Below are 17,896 nucleotides of genomic sequence, written 5' to 3' on the forward strand. Positions count from 1 at the left end.
TGCTGTTCCATATGTAGGAAATTTCTATTTATTTTCAGTGAGCTTAATATAATTGAGGAAACTCATTTCCTTATAGTCTATACCTGAATCATTTTCCAACTAATCTCATCATTTTCAAATTCATCCTTCTGGTACCTGCTGAAGTGAGCTATCTAAAACACAAATATGAGCATATTACTATATTACTATATTATACATATTGTATTTTAAATGATTGTATATTAATATTCTTCTTCAAACCTTTCAATGGGCCTCTATCACTTAAACACAAAGTTCAGGTTCCTTGGACTTTCCATGGTTCGTCTCATACCTGTACCTCCCGTCTATCTAAATCTAAACTTTTCCACCTTGCATATGTATTAATGCACTTTGGCCATATTTACAGGTATTCTTCAAGTGCATGTGATTACATGCATGTGATTACATTACATAGGAATTGAACACCCATCTTGTGAGGAGACCCTCTCTCTTGCTGGCATGATAAAGTAAGCAGCCTGTTGGGGGATCCCATATGGTTCAGAACTGGGTAGGCCTCTAGAAAGGGAAGGCCACCTCCAGAAACAGCCAGCCAGGACCTGGTGTCCTCAATTGTGTAGCAACAAATGAATGAATTCTGCCAAAAACTGGAGTGAGTTTGGAAGTGGATCTTTCCCTAGTCGAGCTTCTGATGAAACTGCAGTGCTTGCTGATAAGATTGAGACTCTGAAGCTAAGAACCCAGGTAAACCATCCCCAGACTCCTGTGCCACCAAAGCTGTGAGCTAATAAATGAGTGGAGTTTTAGGCTGCTAATTGTGTGATGATACTGCTGTACAGAGGTAGAAAACGAGTGCTCCCATCATGCTGTTTCTCACCTTCGTATTTTGCATTCGCTTGGCCTTGAGGCTGTACCCTACCCACCTTTGTTCAACCAACACACTACTATTTGTCATTGAGGAGACAATTCATCACTTCGACAAAGCTTGTGAATTCTTGGCTAATTCTGCCTTTTGTGAAATACAAATCGTTATTCATCTTGCTCCTTAACCTAATTAATTTTCAGCTTTAATTTTGCACACTTCACACTATATTAGGTGGGAATATTTTCCATAGACTAAACTTGAGGACAGAGACTGTGTCATATTCATCTTTGTAACCACAACATCTATCACCATGCCTGTTATGCCCCCAAACATTTCTTGTTCCACTCTTTTCAAGCCTATGACTATTGCTCTGACTTTACTCTTAATATTATTCCCTTTCTTAGACTGCCCTTTCAGTTTCCTCCCCTTCATGTAAATAGAAATCATTATTCAAGTTCAACTGCAATCGTACCACCTCTGATTATCTTTGAATATGCTTGACAGTCTAAAAATTCGTAACAAAGACTAAGTGTACATTTGATTGCAGAAGACAGGGCAGTGGCCTGGCTTCCTTATCATGCCTCACTGCTCAGGACTACTTCCTGTTCTCCACTGGATGCTAGACAGAAACTGCCTCTTACAGTGAAACCAGGCACCAATTAAAAACGAACTGATTCTATGTCCTTAATGTACTTTGGTCTAAACTTTCTATGTTTAATCATTCATATTTTTGAGGGGCGTCAAAAGTAGGATTGTTTTAGCTTAATAGGGTTTCGGGGGGGGGAAGTTGCAACAAATGAGAAATGAATGATTTATAGCAGTACTCTGAAAAAAAAAGTACATACTTTCATAAGAAAATTTCAAAAGTACTGATGAATAATGAATAAAGTACATAGTGAATGAACAGAAAATAAATTTTTGGCTACTAATTATAATGCTTTCTCTTTGTTTTGGTATAGTGCTAAAATGTTTTACATATGGATACTGTCTCATTTAAGCCTTCCAGCAGTCCTGTGGGGCAGCATGTTATAGGGGTTAACAGGGTAAATCGTGGTGTAATAGGAATGCCCTTTTCTCATGGAGTTGTGGAGGTTACCTGAATTGATATATAAAGTGCTCTTAGAATAGTGATGGCATTTTGAAAATATTAGCTACTATTATTATAATAGAAGAAACAGGCTAAAAAGTTAACGTTACTAGTCAAAGGAACATTACAAGTAGGTGGACCTGCTGAGTTTAAACCCAATGTGTCTGACTCCAAATCCTGCAATCTTAACCACTCAACTATATTGCACAGTAATAATTTTTTTAAATTAATTAATTAATCTATTTATCTTTGGCTGCATTAGGTCTTCGTTGCTGCGCGTGGGCTTTCTCTAGCTGCGGCGAGTGGGGGCTACTCTTCGTTGCGGTGTGCGGGCTTCTCAATGCGGTGGCTTCTCTTGTTGTGGAGCTTCAGTAGTTGTGGCACATGGGCTCAGTAATTGTGGCTCGCAGGCTCTAGAGCACAGGCTCAGTAGTGGTGGCGCACAGGCTTAGTTGCTCTGCGGCATGTGGGATCTTCCCAGACCGGGGCTTGAACCCATGTCCCCTGCATTGGCAGGCTGATTCTTAACCACTGCACCACCAAGGAAGGCCCTATGAAACCACTGAAATGATCAGTCTCATCAGAATCCAAATTTGGTGGCAGGAATTTAATGGTTAGACTCAGAATAAAAACTAACTCTATAGTATTACTACTTAATAATCTATTATTATTCTACTATTTCATAATATATTTAATAATTCCCATTCTATGGATCTATCCTAAGTGGGGAAAACAAAACAAATAATTAGGTACAAAGATCTTGATCACTGAATTATTTATAATATCCTTGACTGTTGAAGAATAGTACAATGGTTAAATACATTATAGTTTTATATTATTTAATATTTTATTTCTATATATTTATAATTGAATATCATATGCATGTTTTTAAATAATGCTATTATATAGCTAGATAAAATTCTATTTTAAAATAGAATTATTTTGATACATTTTATAAAAGAATTGCCTAAGAAAGAAATCTAATATACAGAATGAAGTCTAAAGGGAAATAAAATCATAAATGAAAATAGCTCTCATATATGAGTAGAATAAATGAGTGACATTTTAATTTTCTATTTGAACAGTTATTTACCATACACACCTCTATAATGAGCACGTGTTATGTTTAAAACCAGGAAAAGAACAATAAGTTTGATTTTTTAAACAAACTAAAAGCCTGATTCTCGTTTATGGGTTATAGGAGAAATAAAAATAAAAGATTTTTAATAGGTTCAAAATATTAAGTATTGATAAGATCACAAAAGCAGTATTTGCTCTAGATAAGCTACCAATTGATATAGTAATACTATGTTTTTTTCTGCCCAAATACGACTATTTCGGTAATAGAGGTATTATAACTTGGAATGAATCTCACTGCATTTCCACTCATGTCATGATTCTGTGAATTACCAGCAGTACTACCAGAGGAAGGAAAAACACCCAGCCCAGGTCCATGTCCCATACTCCTGATCATTTCTTTCCATATTCTTGTGGTGATGGCTAACGTTCAGCCATGGCCAAGCACGTCCCTTTATAATTACTGCAAGAGCCTCATAGCCTATAAGGTCCTATCAGCAGGGAACCCTACTTATATTGTCTGTGTTGAACATATCTCATAGTTGAGTTTTTAACTTTAGCAACAATGGTCCTCAGGAGAAAAGGAGATGCAAAATATTCACGTCTTAGCAAAATGTCAGTTATCAGCATGTACATGTTGCATCTCCCTAATGACTTGGTTTAGTAAGTGAGCAGAAAACACCACCTTGTTACTGTGAAATAGGAAAACTATGAACCAAAGCCTGACCTTTTGCATTCCCTCCACGGGAAGCCTGGCTGTGTGGCTCCTTTATGACAGCATTTAAGCATATTTAAGTATCTCTAATAGTTACAAATAGGCTTCCTAGAACCAACATCCCCCTTTATTTCTCCTCCCCCTTACCATCAAACTTCTTGAACAATTGCACTCTCCACTTTCCCATTTCTTTCTTTTATCCAAAAAAAAAAAAAAACCAAAACGCAATTTACACTGGCTTCCATCCTTAACACTCTACTGAAAGACATCTTCACGGTTACCAATAATCTTCTCATTGCTGTAACACATGGCTGACTTAAAGTTATTACTTAACATGATCTTTTTCCCCAGTTTTATTAATAAGTAATTGACAAACATGAGTGTATAAGTTTAAGGTATACAGCATGATGATTTGGTTTACATATGGTTTTTTTTTTGAAGTATAGTTGATTTATAGTGTTGTGTTGGTTTCTGCTGTACAGCAATAGTATATACATTCTTTTTCAGATTCTTTTCCCTTATAGGTTATTACAAGATACTGAATATAGTTCCCTGTGCTATACAGTAGGCCCTTGTTGTTTATCTGTATTATATATAGTAGTGTGTATCTGTTAATCCCAAGCTCCTAATTTATCCCTCCCCTCTCTTTCCCCTTTGGTAACCATAAGTTTGTTTTCTGTGTCTGTGAGCCTGTTTCTGTTTTGTAAATAAGTTCATTTGTATCTTTTTTTTAAGATTCCATATATAAGTGATATCATATGATATTAGTCTTTCTTCATCTGATTTACTTCACATAGTATGATAATCTCTAGGTCCATCCATGTTGCTGCAAATGGCATTATTTCATTCTTTTTTATGGCTGAGTAATAATCCATTGTATATATGTACCACATCTTCTTTATCCATGCACCTGTTTTTTTAATAAATTTATTTATTTATTTTTATTTTGGCTGCGTTGGGTCTTCGTCGCTGCACGTAGTTGCGGCAAGCAGGGGCTACTCTTCTTTATGATGCGCGGGCTTCTCATTGCAGTGGCTTCTCTTGTCGCGGGACACGGGCTCTGGGCGCACAGGCTTCAGTAGTTGTGGCACACAGGCTTAGTTGCTCCACGGCATGCGAGATCTTCCCAGACCAGGGCTCGAACCCGTGTCCCCTACATTGGCAAGCAGATTCTTAACTACTGCACTGCCAGGGAACTCCCTATCCATTCACCTGTTGATGGACATTTAGGTAGTTTGTATGTCTTGGCTACTGTAAATAGTGTTGCTATGAACATTGGGGTGCAGATTTACATATGTTTTGAAATGACTATCACAGTAGGCTTAGTTAACATCTATCATCTCATATAGATACAATAAAAACAAAAGAAAAAACTTCTCCTTGTGATGAGAACGCTTAGGATCTACTCTCTAAACAACTTTCCTATACATCATGCAGCAGTGTAAATTATAGGCATTTGACACTGAAGACTTCCTTTAAAATTTGTCTATTTTCCTGGCTTCTATGACACACTGCTGTTTCTTGTTCAATTCCTTTTTATGGTTGCCTTTTCTCTGTCTTCTCTGTGAACTCTCTATCCCCTACTTTGTTTATGGCTCAGTACTCTATCTTGGACTCTGCATCTTCTCACTCTCCATGGACAGACACTCATGACCATCGAGTCACATTTAGAAATTATATAGTCTCCCTCCTAAGCTCAAAATCTGAAATCGCCCGTTTTCCTACTTTGACATTTTCATTTTCAGATTGTACTGGGACCTCAAGCTCAAAACATAGAAAGCTAGTGAAAAACAAAAAGAGGCTGGGCTTCTGAGTTTGAATCTCACTTTCCCAATTTACCAGCTGTGTCACACTGGACGTATTATTTAAATAAACTCTCTGAGGCTCAGTTTCCTTATTTGAGTTTTTGGGAAGATTGACTAAGACAATGTGTTTTTTTTTTGTTTTTTTAATCAATCAAAAATGGAGGTGCTGGAAATTGAACCCAGAGCCTCATGCATGCTGAGCATGTGCTCTACCACTGAGCTACACCCCGTCCTCCCTCATCTATTGTACCTGATTTGGGCCTTTTAGTGAGACCTTGCCTATGCCAACCATGGTTTGCCATTCACAGTACATTTCTAAAATGTAAACTTTCGGTTGGTAGGGACTGCTGTTGCCAGAATATGCCATGTTTTCTCACTTACTATCATTTTGTACACTGTTTTCTTGCTTTGAATATTCTTTCCTGTTCTTAAGCTCTTTTCTTTAAATTCTACCCATCCTTCATGTCACATAACCTCTGGAAAGGCTGCTCTGAAGTCTTAACACTTGGTCTGGTTCCCTTTCTGTGTCTTGTCCTGTGGTTGCACTTCTCACCCTGACGTGTGATCACCTCATTCTTGTATGTGTCCCTGTTATACTGTCATCTCTGTAAGGTGAGGGACCTTTACTGATTCATCACTGTATGCCCAGAAGCTAGCAGAGTTCTGCCTGCCTTTTAAGAAGAGCTCAAAATACATTTGGAATCACACATTTAATACTTTTAAAAGGTGCAAGTCAAGAATCAGTGTTAAAAATCCTCTGCTTTCCTATAGAACCATTTTTTTTAATGTTTTCTATTTTCAATAATTTTCTCTAGCCAATGCTAATAAATGCTCTATTTGAAAATTAGTCCTATGACTAATTAGTCCAATGACACCTCTTTCAATAATGGGCTTAGTGCACTCAGGAGGCTGTCAGCAAATTCTTCTCTCATAATGAAGATCCCTTTCCTCATATGGGGACCTGTTTTGATTTTGGTGTTGCTTTCCTCATTCAATATTTTTCTCTTCCTAATTTCCTTTTAATTTTATTTCTTTATCATCTTGTCATCACCAAAGCATCCATTTTCTTTGTGCTGTTGTTTTCAGGGTGAAGGGAAATGACCTTCTTGTTAACACTTCTCTGGTGCCCGACAGCAGTCACTTCTCCTAGTGATTATGCTGGTAGCCATGGGCCAGTCACTATCAAATATGAGGGTGCTGAAATTTTATGTACAAGAGCACGATGGTAGTTTATCACTCCAAAGAACTGATGAATGTTTTTAGGCAATTAAAAAATCTGTTAAGCTTCTGGAATCTTCTTGAAGCTTTTATAGTCATAATTATCTGCCCAAAAGTTACTGCCATAAAAAAGCATTTTATCATAATTTACGGAAGTTACCTTAAAATTAGATTTTATTCTGTTTTTACAATGAAAAAATAATAATCTGGCTATAGAATGATAAAAGTATAAGAGGAAATACAAATTGACATGAGAAGAGAAAAATGTAAGACATTCTCTTGCCTTTAAGGAGTTTCCAGTGTGCTGGAAAAAACAGACACATATAGATAGAAATAATCAGAGTTTACTCACATGTGTGGTATAATAAAGCCAGCCATGGTGTGGAATTTCAGAGTGTGAGAATGACCCTAGACACGAAGATCTGTGTTTCCATCCTGTCAATAGTTTAGCGTTATAGCCTCATGTACATTTATTAACCTTTTAAAGTCTTGGTTTCTTCATTCTGAAAAATTGGGTTATTAATGTACTTTACCTCACAAGAAGTATTTGAGGATTAAATGAGACAACATGTGTGCCTGATATATTGAACATATAGCAAATGTTCAGTTCATGATAACTATTATTTTAATTTGCAAAGCACTATAAACAGAGGAATGGATAAAGAAGATGTGGTACATATACACAATGGAATATTACTCAGCCATAGAGAAGAACAAAATAATGCCATTTGCAGCAACGTGGATGGACCTAGAGATTGTCATACTAAGTGAAGTAAGTCAGATAGAGAAAGACAAATATAATATATCACTCATATGTGGAAACTAAAAAAAAACTGTACAAATGAACTTATCTACAAAATAGAAATAGAGTTACAGATGTAGATAACAAACTTATGGTTACCAGGGGGTAAGGGTGGGGGAAGAATAAATTGGGAGATTGGGACTGACATGTACACACTTCTATATATAAAATAGGTAACTAATAAGGATCTGCTGTATAGCACAGGGAACTCTACTCAATACTCTGTTATGACCTTTATGGGAAAAGAATTGAAAAAAGAGTGGATATATGTACTGTATGTATAACTGAGTCACTTTGCTGTATACCTGAAACTAGCACAACATTGTAAATCAACTATACACCAATAAAAAATTTTTTAAAAGACAAAATAAGGGCTATAAAGAGAATACAGGGGAGAAACCTTTAACCATACCTGCAAAGGACAACTGAGGAAAAGACTCAGCCACAAGGGATACCCTTGCGCTACTTGGAAGGCAGAAAGTAAGCACCAACACTGTGTAGTTCATACGCATTGTTGCAGATCTGCTGACTCACCTTGTTGGCGTGAAAAGTAGCTGAATCTACCATTGCTTCACCTTTTCTTGGAACCTCCTTTAGCTCTCTGCCTCCTGTGCTACATGTCTTAGCTTCACGACAAAGGGGATGACTTCTGTGCTCATCGCCAAGGGCAGAGCCAACAGGACATGGATTCGGCCCATCCGTGTGGGTTTCCAGCTCATGCGTATGGATTCTATCCTGCTTTTGGTCTTCTCCATTTGCCTCCATACTCCTTTTGATTGCCTGCCTTGCTAACTTCAAGATCTAGCATTATATGAGGAGACACTGGTCTTACAGAGATGCTTAATAAGCACCCACAATTGTGTAAGCCAATCCCCCAAAACAAATCCATATGGGCACACACTCACTCACACTCTCACCTACTGGTTCTTCTTCCCTGATTGTACCCTGACTGATATGTGCTCTGCTCTACCAATCTTCCAGTTTTTCTTTCTCTGCTTTATGCTCTTGTCTTCCATTGCATGTAAATATCATGCCCAGAACAAAATCATGACAAATTTCCCATTCGTGTCTCTGAACACAGTAGCAAACTTGTACCATGACATTAGACATATATACATTTATTTCAGAATTTCATTATCATTTTATAACATTAATCTATGAAATAAATGAAAATATAAATGTATAAATGAAATATTTAACAATAGAGCTGAATGACTGGTTGATATCATTTCTTCAAAAGCAAGATTACAGTATTTGTGTTTGCACTAAAACAAACAATACATAACATTGAAGGAGCATACCATTTGTAAGACTGATTATTCTAAAGGACAGCACGTGTGTCTTCTAATCAGTTCTGTAAACATTAGAGGTTTTTACAAATTGACGAAAAGAAAGGATCAAAATAGGGTAGAATGCAAATAGCTGTTAATATTGCTTCTATCAAGCTCTTTTTCTGCTTCTGCTAGGAGGGACTTTGACATTTAAAAAGATCAGAGACTGAAACAAAAGAAAAACTCAGAAAATTGCAAGTAAATAATTATCTTTCAGAAATACATACTTTATGTAAAGATACTATTCTTGGTTCTCATAATTTTTTTTCTCCCACTCATGATTTTCTGTACTGCACTGGTGTCCATGGTAACATCCGTAGTTAATGAGTAGATTACCACTCATGTCCTACAACTGCCAATCACTATTTTATTTTTTTTCTCAAATCATCATATTTTAAGCTTTACTTATTTATTTTTACATCTTTATTGGAGTATAATTGCTTTACAATGTTGTGTTAGTTTCTGCTGTGTAACAAACTGAATCAGCTATACATATACATATATCCCCATATCCCCTCCCTGTTGCATCTCCCTCCCACCCACCCTAACCCACCCCTCTAGGTGGACACAAAGCATCGAGATGATCTCCCTGTGCTATGCAGCTGCTTCCCACTAGCTATCTAGTTTAAATTTGGTAGTATATACATGTCAGTGCTACTCTCTCACTTCATCCCAGCTTACCCTTCGTCCTCCCCGTGTCCTCAAGTCCATTCTCTATGTCTGTGTCTTTATTCCTGTTCTGCCCCTAGGTTCTTCAGAACCAGTTTTTTTTTTTTTTTTTAGATTCCATATATATATGTGTTAGCATACAGTATTTGTTTTTCTCTTTCTGACTTACTTCACTCTGTATGACACCCTCCAGGTCCATCCACCTAGCTACAAATAACTCAATTTCATTTCTTTTTATAGCTGAGTAATATTCCATTGCATATATGTGCCACATCTTCTTTATCCATGCATCTGTTGATGGACATTTAGGTTGCTTCCATGTCCTGGCTATTGTAAGTAGAGCTACAATGAACGTTGTAGTACACAACTCTTTTTGAATTATGGTTTTCTCAAGGTATATGCCCAGTAGTGGGATGGCTGGGTCATATGCTAGTTCTATTTTTAGTTTTTTGAGGAACCTCCATACTGTTCTCCATAGTGGCTGTATCAATTTACATTCCCACCAACAGTGCAAGCGGGTCCCCTTTTCTCCACACCCTCTCCAGCATTTATTGTTTGTAGATTTTTTTGATGATGGCCATTCTGACTGGTGTGAGGTGATCCCTCATTGTAGTTTTGATTTGCATTTCTTTAATGATTAGTGATGTTGAGCATCCTTTCATGTGTTTGTTGGCAATCTGTATATCTTCTTTGGAGAAATATCTCTTTAGATCTTCTAACCATTTTTGGATTGGGTTGTTTGTTTTTTTTTATATTGATCCGCCTGCGCTGCTTGTATATTTTGGAGATTAATCCTTTGTCACTTGCTTCATTTGCAAATATTTTCTCCCATTCTGAGGGTTGCCTTTTCATCTTGTTTATGGTTTCCTTTGCTGTAAAAAAGCATTTACGTTTCACTAGGTCCCATTTGTTTATTTTTGTTTTTATTTCCGTTTCTTTAGGAGATGGGTCAAAAAGGATCATGCTTTGATTTATGTCAAAGAGTTTTCTTCCTATGTTTTCCTCTAAGAGTTTGATAGTGTCTGGCCTTACATTTAGGTCTTTAATCCATTTTGAGTTTATTTTTGTGTATGGTGTTAGGGAGTGTTCTAATTTCATTCTTTTACATGTAGCTGTCCAGTTTTCCCAGCACCACTTATTGAAGAGGCTGTCTTTTCTCCATTGTATACTCTTGCCTCCTTTATCAAAGGTAAGTTGACCATATGTGCGTGGGTTTATCTCTGGGCTTTCTATCCTGTTCCATTGATCTATATTTCTGTTTTTGTGCCAGTACCATACTGTCTTCATTACTGTAGCTTTGTTGTATAGTCTGAAGTCAGGTAGCCTGATTCCCCCAGCTCTGTTTTTCTTTCTCAAGATTGCTTTGGCTATTCGGGTTCTTTTGTGTTTCCATACAAATTGTGAAATTTTTTGTTCTAGTTCTTTGAAAAATGCCATTGGTAGTTTGATAGGGATTGCATTGAATCTGCAGATTGCTTTGGGTAATATATTCATTTTCACAATGTTGATTCTTCCAATCCAAGAACATGGTATATCTCTCCATCTGTTTGTATCATCTTTAATTTCTTTCATCAGTGTCTTATAGTTTTCTGAGTACAGGTCTTTTGTCTCCTTAGGTAGGTTTATTCCTAGGTGTTTTATTCTTTTGGTTGCAATGGTAAATAGAAGGGTTTCCTTAATTTCTCTTTCAGATTTTTCATCATTAGTGTATAGGAATGCAAGAGATTTCTGTGCATTAATTTTGTATCCTGCTACTTTACCAAATTCATTGATTAGCTCTAGTAGTTTTCTGGTAACGTCTTTAGGATTCTCCATGTATAGTATCCTGTCATCTACAAACAGTGACAGTTTTACTTCTTCTTTTCTGATTTAGATTCCTTTTATTTCTTTTTCCTCTCTTATTGCTGTGGTTAAAACTTCCAAAACTATGTTGAATAATAGTGGTGAGAGTGGACAACCTTGTCCTGTTCCTGATCTTAGTGGAAATGGTTTCAGTTTTTCACCATTGAGAACGATGTTGGCTGTGCATTTGTCATAAATGGAATTTGTTATGTTGAGGTAACTTCCCTCTATGCCTCCTTTCTGGAGACATTTTATCATAAATTGGTGTTGAATTTTGTTGAAAGCTTTTTCTGCATCGATTGAGATTATCATATGGTTTTTATTCTTCAATTTGTTAATATGGTATATCACATTGACTGACTTGTGTATATTGAAGAATCCTTGCTTTCCTGGGATAAACCCTATTTGATCATGGTGTATGATCCTTTTAATGTGCTGTTGGATTCTGTTTACTAGTATTTTGTTGAGGAATTTTGCATCTATGTTCTTCAGTGATATTAGCTTGTAGTTTTCTTTTTTTGTGACATCTTTGTCTGGTTTTGGTATCAGGGTGATGGTGGCCTCGTAAAATGAGTTTGGGAGTGTTCCTCCCTCTGCTATATTTTGGAAGAGTTTGAGAAGAATAGGTGTTAGCTCTTCTCTAAATTTTTGATAGAATTCACCTGTGAGGCCATCTGGTCCTGTGCTTTTGTTTGTTGGAAGATTTATAATCACAGTTTCAATTTCAGTGCTTGTGATTGGTCTGTTTCTATTTTCTATTTCTTCCTGGTTCAGTCTCAAAGGTTGTGCTTTTCTAAGAATTTGTCCATTTCTTCGAGGTTGTCCATTTTATTGGCATATAGTTGCTTGTAGTAATCTCTCATGATCCTTTGTATTTCTGCAGTGTCAGCTGTTACTTCTTTTTCATTTCTAATTCTGTTGATTTGAGTCTTCTCCTTTTTTTCTTGATGAGGCTGGCTAATGGTTTATCAATTTTATCCTCTCAAAGAACCAGTTTTTAGTTTTATTGATCTTTGCTATTGTTTCTTCATTTCGTTTTCATTTTTTTTCTGATCTGATTTTTATGATTTCTTTCCTTCTGCTAACTTTGGGGTTTTTTTGTTCTTCTTTCTCTAATAGCTTTAGGTGTAAGGTTAGGTTGTTTATTTGAGATGTTTCTTGAGTTAGGATTTTACTGCTGTAAACTTCCCTCTTAGAAGTGCTTTTGCTGCATCCCATAGGTTTTCGTTTGTCGTGTTTTCACTGTCATTTGTTTCAGGTATTTTTTGATTAACTCTTTGATATCTTCAGTGATCTCTTGGTTATTTAGTGGCTTATTATTTAGCCTCCATGTGTTTGTATTTTTTACAATTTTTTTCCTGTAATTGATGTCTAGTCTCATAGTGTTGTGGTCGGAAAAGATACTTGATATGATTACAATTTTCCCAAGTTTACCAAGGCTTGATTTGTGTCCCAGGATATGATCTATCCTAGAGAATGTTCCATGAGCACTTGAGAAGAAAGTGTATTCTGTTGTTTTTGGATGGAATGTCCTATAAATATCAATTAATTCCATCTTGTTTAATGTATCATTTAATGCTTGTGTTTCCTTATTTATTTTCATTTTGGATGATCTGTCCATTGGTGAAAATGGGGTGTTAAAATCCCCTACTATGACTGTGTTACTGTCGATTTCCCCTTTCATGGCTGTTAACATTTGCCTTATGTATTGAAGTGCTCCTATGTTGGGTGCATAAATATTTACAATTGTTATATCTTCTTCTTGGATTGATCCCTTGATCATTGTGTAGTGTCCTTCTTTGTCTCTTGTAATAGTCTTTATTTTAAAGTCTATTTTGTCTGATATGAGAATTGCTACTCCAGCTTTCTTTTGATTTCCATTTGCATGGAATATCTTTTTCCATCTCCTTACTTTCAGTCTGTATGTGTCCCTAGGTCTGAAGTGGGGCTCTTGTAGACAGCATATATACAGGTCTTGTTTTTGTATCCATTCAGTCAGTCTGTGTCTTTTGATGGGAGCATTTAATCCATTTACATTTAAGGTAGTTATCGATATGTATGTTCCTATTACCATTTTCTTAATTGTTTTGGGTTTGTTATTGTAGGTCTTTTCCTTTTCTTATGTTTCCTGCCTAGAGAAGTTCCTTTAGCATTTGTTGTAAAGCTGGTTTGGTGGTGCTGAATTCTCTTAGCTTTTGCTTGTCTGTAAAGCTTTTAATTTCTCTGTCGAATCTGAATGAGGTCCTTTCTGGGTAGAGTAATCTTGGCTGTAGGTTTTTCTCCTTCATCACTTTAAGTATATCCTGCCACTCCCTTCTGGCTTTGTAGAGTTTCTGCTGAAAGATCAGCTGTTAACCTTATGGGGATTCCCTTGTATATTATTTGTTGTTTTTCCCTTGCTACTTTTAATATTTTTTCTTTGTAATTAATTTTTGATAGTTCGATTAATACGTGTCTTGATGTGTTTCTCCTTGGATTTATCCTGTATGGTACTCTCTCTGCTTCCCGGACTTAACTATTTCCTTTCCCATGTTAGGGAAGTTTTCACCTATAATCTCTTCAAATATTTTCTCAGACCGTTTCTTTTTCTCTTCTTCTTCTGGACCCCTGTAATTCGAATGATGGTATGATTAATTTTGTCCCAGAGGTCTTTGAGACTGTCCTCAACTCTTTACATTCTTTTTTCTTTATTCTGCTCTGCGGTAGTTATTTCCACTATTTTATCTTCCAGCTCACTTATCCGTTCTTCTGCTATTGATTCCTCCTAGAGAATTTTTAATTTCATTTATTGTGTTGTTCATGATTGTTTGTTTGCTCTTTAGTTCTTCTAGATCCTTGTTAAATGTTTCTTTTATTTTCTCCATTCTGTTTCCTAAGATTTTGGATCATCTTTACTATCATTACTCTGAATTCTTTTTCCGGTAGACTTCCTATTTCCTCTTCATTTGTTTGTTCTGGTGGGTGTTTACCTTGCTCCTTCATCTGTTACATATTTGTCTGTCTTCTCATTTTGCTTAACTTACTGTGTTTGGGGTCTCCTTTTCACAGGCTGCAGGTTCGTAGTTCCTGTTCTTTTTGTGTCTGCCCTCCAAGTGGGTAAGGTTGGTTCAGTGGGTTGTGTAGGCTTCCTGGAGGGGAAGGGGGACTGGTGCTTGTGTTCTGGTGGGTGGGGCTGGAACTTGTCTTTCTGGTGGGCAGGGTGGCGTCCAGTGATGTGTTTTGGGGTGTCTGTGAACTTAGTATGATTTTAGGTAGCTTCTCTGCTAATGGGTGGGGTTGTGTTCCTGTATTGCTAGTTGTTTGGCATGGTGTGTCCAGCATGGTCTTTGAATGGAGCTGGGTCTTAGTATTGAGATGGAGATCTCTGGGAGAGGTCTCACTGATTGATATTACGTGGGGCCGGGTGGTCTCTTGTGGTCCAATGTCCTGAACTCGTCTCTCCCACCTTAGAGGCTCAGGCCTGATACCAGTGCGGAGCTCAAGACCCTGTCACCCACACGGCTCAGAAGAAGAGGGAGAAAAAAAAAGAAAGAAAATATATTAATTAATTAAAAAATAAAAATAAAATAATTACAAGAAAAAATAATTATTAAAATAAAAAAGTTTTTAAAAAGTAAAAAAAAAAAAAATGAAGAGAGCAACCAAACCAGTAAATAAACCCACCAATGATATTAAGTGCTAAAAACTGTACTAAGATAAAGATAAAAATCAGAAACAAGTCAGTTGCAGACAGCAAACCCTAAGTCTACAGTTACTCCCAAGGTCCACTGCCTCAATTTTCAGATGATTCGTTGTCTATTCAGGTATTCCACATATGAAGGGTACATCAAGTTGACTGTGTCGATCTAATCTGCTTCCCCTGAGGCTGCACCCCCTGAGGCTGCATGGAGAAATTTCCCTTTCTCTTCTTTGTTCGCACAGCTCCTGCCGTTCAGCTTTGGGTTTGGCCCCACCTCTGCATGTAGGTCGCCTGAGGGCATTTGTTCCTGCCCAGACAGGAGGGGGTTAAAGGAGTGGCTGATTAGGGGACTCTGGCTCACTCAGGCTGGGGGGTGGGAGGGGTATGGAATGAGGGGCTAGCCTGTGGCAGCAGAGGCCAGCATGATGTTGGAACCACCTGGGGGGCACCGTTTATTGTCCCGGGGAAGTTCTCCTTGGATCACAGGACCCTGGCAGTGTCAGGCTGCATAGGCTCCTGGGAGGGGAGGTGTGGATAGTGACCTGTGCTTGCACACAGGCTTCTTGGTGGCTGCAGCAGCAGTGTTAGCATTTCATGCCTGTCTCTGGTTTCTGCACTGATAGTCATGGCTCACGCCCATCTCTGAAGCTCGTTCAGGCAGGGCTCTGAATCCCCTCTCCTTGCGCACCCGGAAACAATGGTCTCTTGACTCTTATGGTCTCCAGACTTTTTCCCAGACTCCCTCCCAGTTAGCTGTGGAGCACTAGCCCCCTTCAGGCTGTGTTCATGCAGCTAACCCCAGTCCTCTCCCTGGGAAATTACCTCCAAAGCTGGAGCCTCAGCTCCCAGCCCCCACCCGCCCCGGCAGGTGAGCAGAGAAGTCTCTCAGGCTGGTGAGTGTTGGTCGGCACCGATCTTCTGTGCAGGAGTCTGTCTGCTTTGCCCTCTGCACCCCTGTTGCTGCGCTCTCCTCTGTGGCTCCAAAGCTTCCCCCCTGCCCACTCCCCATCTCCGCCAGTGAAGGGACTTCCTAGTGTGTGGAAACTTTTCCTCCTTCACAGCTCCCTCCCTGAGGGGCAGGTCCCATCCCTATTCTTTTGTCTCTGTTTTTTCTTTTTTCTTTTGTCCTACCCAGGTACGTGGGGAGTTGCTTGCCTTTTGGGAAGTCTGAGGTCTTCTGCCAGTGTTCAGTAGGTGTTCTGTACGAGTTGTTCCACCTGTAGATGTAGTTTTGATATATTTGTGGGGAGGAAGGTAATCTCCACATCTTCCTCCTCTGCCATCTTGAAGCACCCCGTCCAATCACTATTTTCTTAAAGTCAATGCAAATTCTCTCTAATTTCAGTGGTTTTCTCATTCGCTCTTTCCATGATAAACAAGAGCTGAATCTGTACCAGGAATGCATGGCATCAGCACATGGCTATCTTCTGCCTTATCTGTTTTACCACCTTGGAGAGTTTTATCAAGATAATAACATTTATTCATAAACACTTGGACAGATTGAAAACCTCCCTGTTCTCTTTATATAATGAACATGAAAATAATAGATGATCATATGTCAAATTATTCATGAAAGGCACTGTGCCTTAGGTACCATATTGATGAGTATACCTCAATATTTTTCTATTAAAAGACTGTTTATAGTATTAAGAGCAACAGACAAGAGTAAAACATAATTTAAGAAACTGCAGCCATGTTTATTTCTAGTGAAGTACAGACTCCTTTTGGCTCTACTTCTAGTGAAGTACAGACTCCTTTTGGCTCAGCCAAAAGGAGTCTGTACTTCACTAGAAATAAATAGTGTAAGAAAGTTAGGGAGTGCTAGAGTAGCATTTTCCATACACACTACTTTCCAGAAATTGATTCATGAAATCAGCTTGGTTGGTCATGGTCATCCCTCTTTTATGACATAAAAGAGAATAGGATAGGATAGGACAGGACAGGATACACAAATCAGATTGTATCATGTGCAGTAGGAGTTAATATTTTGTGAAATTTAATTTAATTTGAAATTAAATGTAAAATGTATTTGTCACCACTGTTATTGTCCCCTAAAAGAATAATATCACACTTTCTCTTGATTCTGTGAGATTTTAAGTTAAATTTTTTTTAATTTTAAAAATATGTCATTTATTTCCTGGAATTATCATAAGAATAGGCAGGGAATAAAAAGACATGTCTGAAAAATATAAACAATTTCTACCATAAGAATTCTACTTATTTATGAACTTATTAAAAAATTAAAAGTTAACCAAAATTCTTCTCACGGACAAAATTGTCTTTGTTTATGACAACATGTTTATAAGCTGCTTGGGCTAGATGATGAAACCTTGATTGTATGGATTTACAGAAGAGAAGCCAAAAAGAGAATTAAACTGCTCAGCTTTGGAAAAAATGAGAGAATTAAGTTAACTTTTATTCCTTGAGATTACAGTCTGGGTACCAACTGGATGTTCACATACCAACTGGATATTCATATGTGTAAGCTGTTGCCTAATGGCTTCTAGATTCAAATCTATTTTCCTGAAGAATTCCAATTTCTTCATCACCATAAAATTTCTTGTATTCATTTCCTAGGGCTGCCATAACAAATTACTACAAACTAGGGAACTTAAAACAACAAAAATGTTTTTCACTGTTTTGAAGGCTGCAGGTTTAAAATCAACGTGTTGGCATGCCCGTGTTCTCTATTCTCACTTCTGCTGGTTGCTGGCAGTGCTTGGTATCCCTGGGCTTGTATTTGAATAGCATCACAGGGCTGTGTGATCACATTGCATGTCCTCACTGCATGCATCTCTTCCACTGTTAGTCCAAGCTGGCAGTGTTTCTG

General features: G+C 37.7%; 1 non-coding gene across 1 annotated transcript; it reads right to left on the minus strand.

Annotated features, from left to right (window-relative positions):
• Positions 1–5,683: 5,683 nt before the first annotated feature.
• Positions 5,684–5,758, minus strand: TRNAA-AGC (transfer RNA alanine (anticodon AGC)). Its single transcript has one exon. It is a non-coding gene; the product is annotated as a tRNA-Ala (tRNA).
• Between the last annotated feature and the right edge of the window lie 12,138 nt (positions 5,759–17,896).

The sequence above is a fragment of the Balaenoptera ricei genome, chromosome 14 (genome assembly GCF_028023285.1).
Source record: "Balaenoptera ricei isolate mBalRic1 chromosome 14, mBalRic1.hap2, whole genome shotgun sequence".
Classification (NCBI taxonomy): domain Eukaryota; kingdom Metazoa; phylum Chordata; class Mammalia; order Artiodactyla; family Balaenopteridae; genus Balaenoptera; species Balaenoptera ricei.